Here is a 14,478-nt window from a genome sequence, read left to right as displayed (position 1 = left end):
GCCTCTGTGGCCTAATGGATAAGGCATCGGTCTCCTAAACCGGGGATTGTGGGTTCGAGTCCCACCAGAGGTACACGTTTTACTCACTGGGGCAAAATCAGTCTCACCACATACAGGTGTAATAGTTGAGAAAGTTGGTGTTTGTGAGTGCTTACAGGTATCACAGGTATGACGACGATATGAAAATACGCACTTACTGACAACCTGAAACGAAACGATGGCCATTATCAATCGACCTGTTAGCTGCGGAAGTGTTTCAAAGCGTGATGGCGCTGTGAAAGGAAACGCTATTTTAAAATTACTTGTTGGTAAACGGTATGACCCATATGAATAGTCACTTACCTGTCTTGTGTGCAGGACTTACAGTTCAGAAAGGGAATAGCCTAAGACGGCAGGTATAAGAATTGCCAGCGGAAAGTAGGTGGCTGGACTTCGATACGTCTGAGTATGTACAGGCACACAGGAAAGGCTCATGCGACGTCCTGTCTCTCTGCAGACGTAGAGTAGTGCATCAGGAAGGGTACACTTGGCAAGTGTTGATTTGAGCGAACACACCGCCAGCTTAACGCCAGTCAGCCTCTGTGGCCTAATGGATATTCGCGCCTCGTCTTCGGCGCGAGACGGACGTGTGGCGGCCGCTGCGGACGTTTCGTGTCAACAAGGCTGTTTTCCTGCGAGCCAGGTAGGCCGGCTCGCAAGCGCATTACTTCACTTAATTGTGTATTGGTTTGATGAAGATGAGAAAAGACACGGTTAAATTCGCTTTCGATAGAAATTTCGTACGACCGAAAGCTTTTGAAATCAAACTGTGGCTCACAGAAAAAGTTGGAATTACGAAAGATGATTTAGTTGGAGTTCATTTATCGTTTGTGACTAACTCGGCATATGTGAAATTGGCAGATCCTGCTAAATGTGTCGCACTTGTTGAACAATGTGGAGGTATTATTAAGTTCAATCACTTAGACGGCTCAGTTAGCGATGTCGTAGTATCCTATGCTGGGATGGGAATACGAACAGTACGGGTATTTGAGCTTCCTTTTGAAATGCCTGTAGTCGAAATCAATCGTGTTCTCGGGGCGTATGGCAGAGTAATTTCCAATGTTGCGGAAATGTGGTCAGAACCACACATGTTTCCCGTTTTGAATGGCGTTCGCCAGGTTAAGATGGAACTTCTCAAGCACATTCCTTCCTTTGTAATTATTGGAGGATACCGTGCGTTGATCATTTACGATGGACAGCCTCGTACCTGTGCCATTTGTCACTCGACAGAGCACGTGCGTGCTGAGTGCAGTAGACGGAGGGTTCCTCAATTACCAAGGGTAGAATCCGAAGGTGCAGGGCCTGTAGTTCACCTGCAGATGACGTACGCTGCTGCCACGTCACCTTTGCGATCAGCTCGGCAGACATCTTTCGAACTGGGGGACCAATGCGAGCATCCCGAGAGTGTTAACAGCCATATAGACAGTGGTAGATCCGTAGCTATGACTAACCTTACAGCGCCCCAGTGTACCACCAGTGAAAGTCAGGTACCTTACGACTGTGCCGAGCCTTCTCGTAGCTCGCGAGCAGAACCTTCTGCGGTTACTGTGGATACCTCCCTGCAACCGCCTGATTGCGCACGACAGGACGAGACCACCACGAAAGTAGCGGCAACGGACGATCCAGTTCAGAATATTGTTGGGCAAGACATGAGCATAGATCACTCGATCATCCAACTGACACAAGGAGTCAATGACTACGGTTCTGCTTCCCACAGCGCGGCTGACAGGCCCCCTGCGACAGAGGCGAGTCTAACTGCGGTAGTCCTTTCTTCCACGCCTGGTGAAAAGAGCAGCGTTGGCTCTTCGACTAGGACACAAGACCGGCTTGCATCGCCGACTTCGTCTCCGCATTCGTCCGAAAAGTCCCCTGATTCGTCTCCAGAGCGGTCAAGATCGCCTCGGAAAGCTAGGAAACGGCGCAAAAAGCGGTTAGCACACCAGGCTGCTGAAAGCTTAGCCCCGGCTCTGCGGGATAGGTTGAGGAGCATTCAGGAACAGACAACGATCGAAGACCATGGCCGGAGGGAACCTGAGGTCGGTAGCATACCATCGCATCTACGGACATCACCTGAGCACGGTGTCCGGGACGAAGGAGCACCAGGCCTCGAATTTTCAGACCATCAGGACGTACCTACTTCCCAACGTAGACAATCTCCCCAGAATAGTCGTTTTGAATGGGCAGACGATACGGAGACAACACTGCCACACGTATCTGCGAACAATGGTATGGCATGTTAACCGCAACCTCTCAAGCTCACGACTACACTTTGAGCCCACGAATGACATGTGAATTCGGCCTACATATGCCTAATCGCCGGAAAGTCCAGTAAACAATAACAGCTCTTGCTTATGGCTCAAACGTATCACGTTATGACTGTTAATATTAACAAGATCCAGAGTGCAACTAACATTGCTGCCCTCCGGGACTTCATATATCAGTTCGATACCGATATTGCGCTTTTTCAAGAAGTGTGTTTTTCAAATTTGTATGTTCCGGGATTTACTGCAATTCTCAATGTCGCCTCAGAAGGCGCTTGCGGCACCGCTGTCCTGGTCAAGGAAGGTATTGCAATAACAGATGTAACCATGTTGGAATCGGGGCGGGGAATCAGTTTTAAGATTTTCGGTGTTACGATTATAAATGTTTATGTACCTTCGGGAAGCAGTGGTCGAAAAGAACGAGCCAATTTTTTTAAAAATGATCTAGTGTTTTTACTAAAGGAAAACCCCGTTGATGTAATAGTCGGAGGTGACTGGAATTGTGTCCTACACAGGAAAGACCAAACGCCAAATTTCAATTTCTCCCCAGAACTAGATGGTCTTGTGAAAACGATGAAATGGCAGGACGCTTGGGAGGTCAAATACCCCGTGTCTGTCCAGTACACATATTTTAGCACTAAAGCGCAAAGTCGGATCGACCGCATATACGTAAGTTCACATTTAGCCAGCAAAATCAAGTGCGTCGAACGAATACCAACTTTCTTTTCCGACCATTTAGCACTAAGGTGCAGCATTGGACTTCCTAAACAGAAGACATACTGGGGCCGTCCTTTTTGGAAATTAAATATCGCCGTGCTTCGAGATAACGCCCTAACTGAGCAGTTAGAAGCTTCTTGGCAACTTTTACCCCGACAACGCCACAAATATCGGTCAACGATAGATTGGTGGACTTTATGCGCCAAAAAGAAACTTAGATCTACTCTAATTTCTTACAGCAGGGAAAGGGCACTTTGGTATCGGCGCACTGTCGAATTCTATTATAGTTGTCTGCGTGACCTTTATGATATGCCCATGTCCGCGGCTGTCAGAACGGGTATCAAACAGGTCAAGGCCGAACTTCTTAGTCTTAAACGCAAACAGCTGGAAGGAATGACAATAAAATCACGAGTTAAAACCACAGTGGACGAAGAACACGCTTCACTCTATCATCTACTCCAGCACGAAAAAAATCGTCGAAGAAATTTTATTCAGTCATTGCTCTCTGAAGATCAAAGTCTTTTAACTCAACAAAAAGATATTTTAAACGAGGCTCATAGGTATTATAATCAATTGTACAGTGCTCACCAGTATCACCCAGATCATGGACGGGAATTGCTCCGAAACTGTGATATGGAACAACTAGTAACTGCAGAACACAACAGGAGCCTCACTGTTGAAATCCTGTCTGAAGACATTTTCGAAGTAATTAACAGCTCACCTGTTAAAAAATCACCTGGGCCCGACGGTTTACCCGTAGAATTTTATTCCCAATATTGGCATATTATAAGGAATAAATTCACACAAGTCGTCAACGAAATCTTGCGTGGAGGGCACATACCTGACGAAATGAAAGAGTGTGTCACTGTCTTACTTCCTAAGGGAAACAATTCCGATGTCAAACAGCTCAACAAAATGAGACCGATATCCTTAATGAACTCTGATTATAAAATTATTGCCAGGGTTGTAAAAAACAGACTCCGACCGGTGTTTGATACAGTAATTGGTGTCTCCCGGGTCGGAATATTTTTAAAACAGTCTGCGAATACAGGGACATAATCAGTATCTTCTCAACGACATTGACGAAGGCTGGCCTCGTTTTTATCGACTTTTCTAAAGCCTTTGATAGGGTAAACCATGAATATTTATTTACCACTCTGATGCATATAGGTTTTAACGACAACTTTTTGATTGTCTTAAAAAATCTATTGCAAGGCATGAAAACCAAAATTTTGATAAATGGACACTATACTCAAGATGTCGAAATAGCAAATGGTGTCCCGCAGGGAAGTCCTTTATCAATGATGCTATTCGTGGTTGCACTAGAACCTTTGCTGAAACGATTAAACAAGGAATTAGAAGGCATCTCAATTTCAGGGGTCAGTACCGCTACCAACGCTTACGCCGACGACGTCGGAGTCATCGTCCGAAGCAATGACGACGTTGTAAGGCTGAGAGCGATTGTTCGCCTTTACTGCTTCGCAACGGGAGCGCAAATCAACGATATGAAAAGCTCCTTTCTCAATCTCCATGGCTTCAGGAACACTGCCCTCGAATGGGCCAGGTCTGTAGACCATCACACTGCGTTAGGTGTGAGGTTCTACCGATGCCCCCTGCAAACAACGACATTCAACTGGAAGAAGGTCTTACATAGTATCCGAGGTACTTTAATAATGAACCGACTTAGAGACTTGAACATTATCCAAAGGGTGCAATTAATCAACTGCGCTGTCCTTTCGAAAGCAGTATATGTAGGTCAAATACTGCCGATACCTAAAGCGATATCCAAAACCATCATGAGCTACATCTGCAAGTATGTTTGGAGAGGTGAGATATTTAAAGTGGCGGCCAGTACTATAACTTTAAAACCGAGAGAAGGAGGCCTCGGACTGACCGATATCCGCCGCAAAACTACGGCTCTTTATATCAAGCGTACACTTCAGCTTTTAGAAGACCGCCACAATAATTTATCATCGAAACTTTTCCAAATCCTTAAGCCGGAGAGTATGGAACCACCTATTAATATAAGTAAAATATCTTACAAATTGCAGCACATCAGATTCTACTATTTAGAACTCAGTTATCTTCACTGCATTGTCGCGGATAGGACCAAAAGAAACTGTAGTTTCATCATGGATTGCCTTATTACAAAGGACAACCGAAACAGAATGGAATTAAAATACCCCACCCGAAATTGGCAAAACATATGGAAGAATATAAACAATAAAGTACTGTCCACCAATGTGCGCGGTGCCTGGTACAAGGTTGTCAATAATACCGTTGCCACAAATGAAAGATTACAGTCTATAGGATTGAGTGACACAAATCAGTGTCCACGTTGTAATGTGATAGACACCCTACGGCATCGTCTCATATGCAACGGTTACCAGGTCATTTGGGACAGATGCCGCCAACAGGTGGCGTTTATCAATAGGAACGACGGCAGACACCTTACTGTCGACATTCTCGTCAACCCCGAAAGCGTTGCTTTCCCTATTCAGAAGAATAATGTTACCCTATGGCTACTGGGGAACTATGTCAATTATGTCATTAATAACCTCGGCCTGCCCGACGTACTGGACTATGAGCAACATGTATTACTGGAATATTATAAAATATGTGGACAACGACACAACAAGACATTGTATGGTAATATGCTAAAAATATTATTTGACAAACAAGGCATCGGATGAAGTACGCCATGACGAATCGCGGATAAAATATCAAAGTTTGCGATGCCAAAGTAGGGGATTGCTGGTAAGGGCGAAGTACGGTGGGGACTTCGTGGGCCCCAGGGCCGCTACGGTAGCCGTGAAGGCCTTCGCAGAACCCTGAAACGGCCTTGCATTCTATACCTATGCTTAAAAAAAAAAAAAAACAAAAAAAAAACAAAAAAACATAGCCCAGGAAGACCGACGACCGCGGGAATTCGCGCCACCCACATCCCGCCAGCCTACACGAGACTTCCAGGGCACCCTGGACGACATCGAGGGACCGGAATATTTGGCATTCGCCGTGTCATAGGGCTCATTGGTGTAGGGGTAACTCTGAGATCAGTGTCTTGTATTGTGTGTGTCCTTAAGAAGCCTACGTTTCTCAGTTTTCCCATTAATTTTTCTCTCTCTATTCACAATTTTCACCAGATCATATTCAGTCATTTTGAACAACCATCCAACGTTACAGAATAAGTTCATTTGGATGGAGACATTTACTTTTCTCACCACGTTTGGTATGGATTCCCTTACGTGCGAAGGAGTATTTCATTTGAATCTTAGCAATGAAGCTCGCCGAAGAAGGCGCATGAAGGAGAGCGAATGGAAGGGCTAGAAGGGGAGATGGGAGGCCCAAAAAGAAAGATAAAACAAAAAAAAAAATAAAAAATATGGATAAGGCATCGGTCTCCTAAACCGGGGATTGTGGGTTCGAGAAAAACCAGAGGTACACGTTTTACTCACTGGGGCAAAATCAGTCTCACCACATACAGGTGTAATAGTTGAGAAAGTTGGTGTTTGTGAGTGCTTACAGGTATCACAGGTATGACGACGATATGAAAATACGCACTTACTGACAACCTGAACCGAAACGATGGCCATTATCAATCGACCTGTTAGCTGCGGAAGTGTTTCAAAGCGTGATGGCGCTGTGAAAGGAAACGCTATTTTAAAATTACTTGTTGGTAAACGGTATGACCCATATGAATAGTCACTTACCTGTCTTGTGTGCAGGACTTACAGTTCAGAAAGGGAATAGCCTAAGACGGCAGGTATAAGAATTGCCAGCGGAAAGTAGGTGGCTGGACTTCCATACGTCTGAGTATGTACAGGCGCACAGGAAAGGCTCATGCGACGTCCTGACTCTCTGCAGACGTAGAGTAGTGCATCAGGAAGGGTACACTTGGCAAGTGTTGATTTGAGCGAGCACACCGCCAGCTTAACGCCAGTCAGCCTCTGTGGCCTAATGGGGATTCCGGCTCTAGCTGTCAGCGCGTTAGGACGTGTCCGCTGCTGCTCCGTGTTTACGTTAGTGGTGCCGCCGCGTCCTGAGTTTAATTTGTTGCTGTTTGTGAATTTCTGTGTTTCTACGTGTCTGGTGTCATTGTGCTAAGTTTCTGTGTATTTTCGTCCGTTATAACGGTTGTGTTTTGGTGGAATTTCGGTTGATTACCGGAATCTCCTCGCGACTGAAGCAAAATGGCTGGAATTGTACGGAAAAATACCCTGGTTTTCTCTTTTGAGAAGGAAACGCGTGCAGTGCAACCTACGGCTTTGGAAATCCATGACTGGCTGACCGACGTAATTGGAGTAAGTTCTGATTCCGTACATATCACCCAGTTAGATGCTGACAAGTACTGTGTCTTTGTAAAATTTTTTAATCCTGTTGATGTTGAGAAGCTGTTATTGCGGTGTGGTAGTGTTGCTGAATTTGTGCACAGAGATGGGTCTAAATGTAGTGTTTCAATTCGCAAAGCGGATATCACGTATAAATCAGTCAGAGTGCTAAACGTTCCTATTGAAGTAGATAATCAGCTGATTCAAGAGGCGCTTTCGAAATACGGGGAGATCCAGTCCGTTGTCAACGAAAGGTGGTCGAAATTGTATAAATTGCAGTGTTTCAATGGCATTCGATCAGTAGAAATGGAAGTTAAAGCCAATATCCCATCTTTTATTTCTGTTGCTGGTCATAAAGCGCATATCGTATATTCAGGGCAGGTGCAGACTTGTAATATTTGCAATGCAACGGGTCATTTCCGTCAAGACTGTCCCCGCCGTGTATATGTCCTTAAAAATAGCCTTACGCAGCGTCAGCGACTTACGCTTAATGATGTTCTGCCTAACAACCATCAACCTCCCCCGGCCGGTAATGATGGAGCCAGTACTTCTGAAGTAACTGCCGTAAATGTCGCTGATTTCCCTCCCTTGCATGTAATTACCGATCGCAGTTCTCTTACCCGTGAATGCGATCTGCAAACTAAAAAGAGACCTTTAGACACAACTGAAGACTGTTCAGACGATGATACATCACAGTCCAACCGTAAACAAAAGCAATGCAGCGAGGGTGCGGGTGAGGACGTAGACAGTAAACATGCGGCAGTGACGCCAGCAGCATAGGCCCTCCCGCCGTCAGCTGCTGTTGCCACAGTGTTAGAAAACATGGACGCGAAAACACTGGCTCCGACCACGGTAACACGGAAGTCGAGTTCTGAGGAACAGCAAGTGATGGATCCGACTCAGCCTTGCGAATCTACAGACACACAGCACTCCCTCCCCGATGCACAGATAGAAGTCGCGGAAGGAACTGAAACTGTAACTAGACTTAGCAAACAGGACTGTGAGAGGCCACCTCCGAACAATCGGCGCAAGATGCGGATCACTCGCGGCCACACACTGCCACTGCAGAGGTTCAACGACGCAGGCTAAAACCTCAACCGAACCTCAAAGCATCTCGTCACGCCGATAAACAAAAACTAGGAAAAGATGATGTGAAAGCCAAAAACGTATCATATGAAATAATTACTGCAGTATCCCCTGAGAAAAACTCAAAGAACCTTGATGGTGCAAAACCCCACTGTAAAGATAAGTCTGACCCGGTAGAGAATCCATCATTGAACTGACACAGCCAAGTCTAACTCGAGAAATGATACTGCTAAGTGCCACCATGTTCCTGCACAATTTCGGTGACAACGGAATTACCAATCTGCCAAATTCGTAGTTGACTGTTTTTAATATAGTTTTTTTTTTCTTCTTTTTCTTCTATTACCTCCAGGAGTAATTGTTACTTTTCTCTGACAGTAGGGATTTTTTTTCCTTATTTTCACGAGGAACCTACATGTGCCAGGCATACACAATAACAACTATAAACATTAACAGGATTAAGTCAGACACGAAGATTGCTGCTCTCAAGGATTTCCTTTATGAATCCGGAATTGACATTGCTTTGCTGCAAGAAGTCACGATGCCTGACCTTAAAGTTGCCGGCTATGTAGAAATACTAAATATCTCACTCGAAACAAAGGTGGGCACAGCAATTTTAATCCGGGAAGGGATCCCTGTAACTGATGTCGAGAGACTGGACTCGGGCAGAGCAATAGGAATTAAAGTTTTTGACGTTACTATTATTAACCTGTATGCCCCGTCAGGGACCTCCAATAGACCGGAAAGGGCAAATTTTTTTAGAGAAGAAATAATATATTTATTACGGAAAACCCACCAGAACTTTTAATTGGCGGCGATTTTAACTGTGTACTAAATAAAAAAGATCAGACTCCCAATTTTAATTGCTGTAACGAATTGAAGCGGTTAGTAACGGATCTAAACCTCAGAGATACTTGGGAAATTAAATATCCCACTGTTGTTGCATATACGTATATGTCTACACAGTCCTGTAGCAGGATTGATAGGATATATGTGTCACAAGGTATGGAAAGATCCTTAGTTAAAGTCGAGACAATTCCTGTATATTTTTCCGACCATTGCAGTATGCTGGCTTCCATCAATTTAAGGGCACAACCAACTCGCCGTTTAAGAAGTCAGTGGAAGCTGAATGTATCTTTGCTACAGGACAATGAGTTAGCAGATGTTGTCAACGAAACGTGGAACATGTGCTTGCGCTCGATAGATCGCTATGTGACTGTTACGGACTGGTGGTGCAACAGGGCCAAGCCAAAACTGAGGAACGTTTTAATTCAGTACAGTCTTCAACGATCCCGAGAACTCAAGAACACCGTAGAATTTTATTACGCAATGTTACGGAACTTGTATGAACAGGCGAGCACTTCCGGCATTCGTTTGGAAGACATTAAAAAAACTAAGGCCAAATTACTCCGCATTAAACAACAACAGCTGGAAGGACTAAAAGTAAGGTCAAAAGCCAGACATTATCAGAGGACGAAACTGCTTCCTTATATCACCTATTGAGACACGCAAAACATAGGAGACGAACCTTTCTTGATGAGATCCAGACTCCGACCGGTCTGACCATTACTTCTCAGAAAGAGATCGTCAACGAGGTTTTCAAGTATTACCACAATCTCTATTCAGCCAGTCAGTTATGCGAAGAATCCTTCGAAGAATTTCTTGGCGTCATAGTTCCTCAGCTGTCAGAAGAGGAAAATGAAGGACTTCTTACTGATTTCACTGAAGAGGATCTCCACGACACCGTCCGCAAGTCTCCTTTAAACAAGTCACCGGGGCCGGATGGGTTGCCCGTTGAATTTTATCTACGATACTGGCCACTCATCGGAGAAAAGTTTACTCAAATGGCAAACGAGATTATCCAAGGAAAACCACTACCTGCTGCTATGAAAGAATGCACAATAGTATTAGTTCCTAAGACTACATCGAAGCGCAATCTACACAACTTTCGCCCTATTTCGTTGCTTAACTCCGACTACAAAATCATAGCTAGACTGTTAAATAACAGACTTTCACTTTTAGCCAAAAAAATAGTAAGTCCACATCAGTCATGTGTACCTGGCAGAACTATTTTCAAAAGTATTGCGGAATACAGGGATTTAATTGCCATCGCCTCTGTGACGAACATCAAATGTGCCATTTGTTTTATCGATTTTCACAAAGCCTTCGACCGTGTGGATCACAGGTTCCTTCTTACAACAATGAGAAAAATAGGCTTTGACGAACGAGTTCTCAGTGTGGTCACGAATGTTGCGTTGGGGATCAATGCAAGTATCTCTGTCAACTGCCAAAGAACTAAGCAGATCCCGATACGGCGTGGCGTTCCTCAAGGCAGCCCGCTTTCCATGCTTCTATTCGTCTTTTCCTTGGAGCCGTTACTCCGCAGTCTTCACGTCAATCTAACAGGTATTACGTTAGCAGGTCACAAAACAGTCACAAATGCATACGCTGATGATGTAGGCGTCGTATTACGGAACGTCGATGACATTACCAAATTAGAATTGCTCATTAAAAAGTACTGCAGCGTGTCGGGTGCTACCACCAATGCTAATAAGAGCAGATTGCTAAACCTGCGGGGTTTTCAACACGTAACTGTCACTTGGGCAACACAGGTCACTCAGTGCAAATCACTTGGGACGACTCTGACTATGTGTCCAATCAAAATGGCGGCCATTAATTGGAAAACAACATCCGGGTGCATTCAAGGAGCCACCAGAGAAAACCTGCTCCGACCTTTAAATCAATTTCAAAGAATTCGTTTAATTAATAATTGCCTTTTATCAAAAGCTTATTATACGGCGCAACTCTTTCCACTCCCCACCATGATCGCTGGAAAGATGTCAATCGTCACTAACTACCTATGGCGAGGTGAAGTGTTTAGAGTGACTGGGAGAACAGCTACCCTCGATCCCAGCAATGGAGGTCTGGGATTAACGGACATTAAGAATAAGGCCTCGGCTCTTTTCCTCAAACGGACCACTAGTCTTCTCAACGAAAACGCTACCAGCATTACAACTAAGTTATTTGAAATTCTTACACCTGCAAGTCTCCACGCGCCAGTTGATGTGCACAAAATCAATCCCCGCCTTCGTCATGTGCGTACATTTTTCATCGATCTGAGTTATATTAATAGCGAAATAACTAATTCGCGGCAGTTAACGGCCCGAGCAATTCTGTGTCTCAAGAAGAAAAATGAAGGGAAGAATAAAATAGAGGAAAAATATCTGCATTACAATTGGACAACTATATGGAAGAATATTAACCTGCGTGTTCTCTCCTCCGACTCAAAAATATCATGGTACAAATCGGTCAACAATATAGTCAGTACCAACGAACGGTTGCACTCAATTGGGATTAGCCAAACAAACCTTTGTCTCAAATGTAATCTCGTCGATACAACAGTACACAGATTCACGTGTGCTGGGCATATGAAGAACTGGCAATGGTTGAGCGACCAATTGGCTTTTCTGACACGATCGTCCACAGACAATTTTCAGCCTCTGATCCTTCTCCGGCCACAGGTACAGTATTTCCCTGCAACCAAAAACAACTCAATTCATTGGTTAATGGGAACATACGTTAGCTATGTTATTAATAACGTAGGAACCGACGATCTCATTGATTTTCATATGTACCTGAAAAATGAATATGATAGAATAGTTAAATATCCAGGCCATAAGCAGAGGTACGGCAACATGCTCAAAATTGTCTTTGAGCGACTGGGGGTCGGATAACAGAGAAGAGCAAACAAAAGACTCCGTTTTATACAACAATAATTGGAGCAGCAAAGAACCGTTTATGATTCAGCTCATCTTTACATTTTAAGTACCATATTTAAGTAGCAACAAATGAAGGGAGTCCTGCAATTTATTTCACGAATTTATTCAGAGAAGAAAGTCATTTATTTTACGATTATCCTCAACCAGCAATTCAATTCAATTTTTGCAATTATGAAACCTAGCCAAGATCGGCAATTAATAATACAAAATTCAAAGCACGCAATATAATGGAAATACCGTCACTAGGTGACAGATGAGAGGCGGCATTGAGGCCAGGCCTCAGCATTATTTGACCCCTGCCCTCCTTGCCGCCGCTTATCTGACACTGAAATCTAAAAAAAAAAAAAAAAAAAAAAAGTGGCTAGGATACCAGGCTCTCATCCAGGAGGCAAAAAAAAAAAAAAAAAAAAAAAAATGGATAAGGCATCGGTCTCCTAAACCGGGGATTGTGGGTTCGAGTCCCACCAGAGGTACACGTTTTACTCACTGGGGCAAAATCAGTCTCACCACATACAGGTGTAATAGTTGAGAAAGTTGGTGTTTGTGAGTGCTTACAGGTATCACAGGTATGACGACGATATGAAAATACGCACTTACTGACAACCTGAAACGAAACGATGGCCATTATCAATCGACCTGTTAGCTGCGGAAGTGTTTCAAAGCGTGTTGGCGCTGTGAAAGGAAACGCTATTTTAAAATTACTTGTTGGTAAACGGTATGACCCATATGAATAGTCACTTACCTGTCTTGTGTGCAGGACTTACAGTTCAGAAAGGGAATAGCCTAAGACGGCAGGTATAAGAATTGCCAGCAGAAAGTAGGTGGCTGGACTTCGATACGTCTGAGTATGTACAGGCACACAGGAAAGGCTCATGCGACGTCCTGACTCTCTGCAGACGTAGAGTAGCACATCAGGAAGGGTACACTTGGCAAGTGTTGATTTGAGCGAGCACACCGCCAGCATAACGCCAGTCAGCCTCTGTGGCCTAATGGACAGTCTGCCGCCGGCAGTGCTGCGAGGCGGTCACGCGCCAGAGCGCTGCGGGCGAGGCGCGCACGGTGTGTTTGTGTTTACTTCGGCCGCTGTAAGTGCCGTTTTCCTTCTAGACCACCATGGCGCACAACTATCGGAAGAAGAAATTACGTTTCAACTTTTGTTCCGACTTCGCCCGACCCAAGGCCCTGGAGGTAGAACGATTTATACGCGATGAAGTTAAAATACCACCAACGGATCTAATTGGTATCCACTTGTCCATAGTTAGCAGTACCGTCTACGTCAAAATGATCAACGATGCGGCGTGCGACAAGGTGCTTCAAGAGGCAAAACGTGGACTGCGCTTCTGTCATTCCGACGGCAACGTCGGACCCGTTACCGTCGATCACGCAGGTCTCGGCACACGGACGATAAGGATCTTCGAACTGCCGTTCGAACTACCTGCAGACGTCGTCATCGAGGCGCTCCGTCCCTATGGCAACGTCCTGGAACATGTTGCCGAACGATGGGTCCAATTTCAGACCTATCCAGTTTCAAACGGTGTTAGACAGGTCCGCATCGAGTTGCAGAAACACGTGCCTTCCTATCTACGTATCGGAGGCTGCCGTGCCATTATAATGTACGACGGCCAACCTCGGACCTGTTCCGGTTGCGGGAAAGAAGGTCACCTACGGTCTGAATGCATTCAACGACGTGTCGCGCAGCTCCCGTTGTCGGAAGCGTCCGTCACACCCACGATGATCGCCCTACCGGTCACTTACGCAGCGGCTCTTGCCACGTCTACAGTTTCGTCCAGTCCGTCGCCCGGTCCTTCCGATCGGCACGTCCCACCGTCCCAGTCACCAACGGACGGTACAGACGTCCCACCTGACAATCTTGCCGCCGAACAGGCTCCCGCACCGGACGCTGAGGAGACCAGTACATCTTCACAACACCTGTTTGACAATCTCATTGTACCCACCGACGCCCTCGAACCAGGTCGACGCTCCTCCTTGCCGTCGTCCGACACTGAGGAACACGTGCGCAAACAACGCTCGCCACGTAGGCGCAAACGCCGTCGCCGTTCCCCCACGGGCTCTCAGAGCGTTGCCACCCGCGACGACGAAGACGACACCCAAGCAGCCGACATTTCCACGCAGAGGTCGGCGGACAACTTTCACGATGAACAAGACGTTTCGCAGGACGGGACCACTATGGAGGTCGCCACGCACAATGTAACGATCGGTGCGCCGGTTGAGACGCCTGTCTCCCCGCCGACAACTCCAGATCTCTCTCAC

At 45.5% G+C, this 14,478-nt stretch overlaps 1 non-coding gene across 1 annotated transcript; it reads left to right on the top strand.

Annotated features, from left to right (window-relative positions):
* On the top strand, window positions 1-73 carry Trnar-ccu (transfer RNA arginine (anticodon CCU)). The gene has a single exon. It is a non-coding gene; the product is annotated as a tRNA-Arg (tRNA).
* The last annotated feature ends 14,405 nt before the right edge of the window (window positions 74-14,478 follow it).

The sequence above is a fragment of the Schistocerca serialis genome, chromosome 1, assembly GCF_023864345.2.
Source record: "Schistocerca serialis cubense isolate TAMUIC-IGC-003099 chromosome 1, iqSchSeri2.2, whole genome shotgun sequence".
NCBI classification, from domain to species: Eukaryota; Metazoa; Arthropoda; class Insecta; order Orthoptera; family Acrididae; genus Schistocerca; species Schistocerca serialis.
This window is presented reverse-complemented; position numbering and strand designations above follow the sequence as displayed.